The 1,355-nt window shown below is 39.6% G+C and overlaps 1 non-coding gene across 1 annotated transcript; it reads left to right on the top strand.

Annotated features, from left to right (window-relative positions):
* Positions 1-1,281: 1,281 nt before the first annotated feature.
* Positions 1,282-1,355, top strand: trnat-ugu (transfer RNA threonine (anticodon UGU)). The gene has a single exon. It is a non-coding gene; the product is annotated as a tRNA-Thr (tRNA).

Below are 1,355 nucleotides of genomic sequence, written 5' to 3'. Positions count from 1 at the left end.
CTCTTAATTTATCAATTTCCCTTTGTAACTTTATGCTTCCATCTACACGACTCACTACGACACCTATCTTGGTGTCAGCGACACACGTGGATACACGGCTCTCTATTCCTTCGTCTATGTCATTTATATACCGGGACTCTGTCTCCCACCTTCTAACCAACTCCCTACCAATTTCATTAGGTTGCCTTAAATTCTACGCACTGTCATTGTCGTTAACAGTCTCTTATATGGTACCTTATCGAATACCTCTGGAAGTCAATATCATTTAACAACCATGGACACTCCATTAACTACCACGTTAGTTACATCTTCATAAAGTTCAACTAGTTTTGTTAGACTTGACTTACCCTTTACAAATCCATGCTTGCTCTCTCTGATCAATTCATGTTTATCCAAGTGCTCAATCTTTCTTTCCCTAATAACGGATACTGGCAACTTCCCCACACCGGATGTCAGACGAATGGGTCTATAATTTCCAACATCATCTCTGCTACCCATCCCAAATAATGGAGTGACATTGAAATTGTTTCCATCAAAGGAACAATTCCTGAATCAAGAGAGTTTGAACGATCATGACTAACGCATGTACAATTTCCTCACCTATTCCTCTCAGTCCCCTGGGATGGTAACCATCAGGTCCTGGAGATTTGTCTATCTTTCATCTAATTATTTTCTCCATTGCCATTATTTTACTTATACTGAATCCCCTTGATTTATTTACAGTTTTCCACATATCTCTGATATGTCAGCCTCATTTATTTCTGTGAAGAACGTAGCAAAGTAAATATTTAGCAATTCTACATTTCATGATTTTCAATTACAATATCACCTCCATCTGTCTTTAAGCGGCCCACATTACTCTCAGCCTCCCTTCTTTCACTTAATATACTGGTAAAAATCTTGACTGTTGTCCTCATTTTCCCTAACAGGTTTATCTCCTTTTCCCTGTTTGGACCTCTTACGGTTTTTTATTTTCAGCACCAAAATAAACAATACTTTGCTGTAAAGTGCGTCTCAATAGTTCTTCACTTTCAGAGCGAGAATTGTCGAAACCGGTAATTTATTTAATGTAACAAACATAAGTACACATACTCATCCGTATATCAACGCATTGATGGAGACACAAAGATAAACAAAACGAGATATGTCGGCAGCATCGGGATGCACAGGTGAACGGACAAACCAAACAGACAAAGATGAAACGGTCTGAACCCCAAACAGACAGTGACGTATCGCTGATAGATATTAGTGAGAGGAGGTGGGGCTGAGCGATCATGAATGGGCGCTGTGGCTTAGTTGGTTAAAGCATCTGTCTTGTAAACAGAAGATCCTGGGTTCAACTCCCAGCAGTGCTT

Source organism: Heptranchias perlo, unplaced genomic scaffold, assembly GCF_035084215.1.
Source record: "Heptranchias perlo isolate sHepPer1 unplaced genomic scaffold, sHepPer1.hap1 HAP1_SCAFFOLD_73, whole genome shotgun sequence".
Classification (NCBI taxonomy): Eukaryota; Metazoa; Chordata; class Chondrichthyes; order Hexanchiformes; family Hexanchidae; genus Heptranchias; species Heptranchias perlo.
The sequence above is the reverse complement of the archived record's forward strand: the minus strand, read 5'-3'. Positions and strand labels throughout refer to the sequence as shown.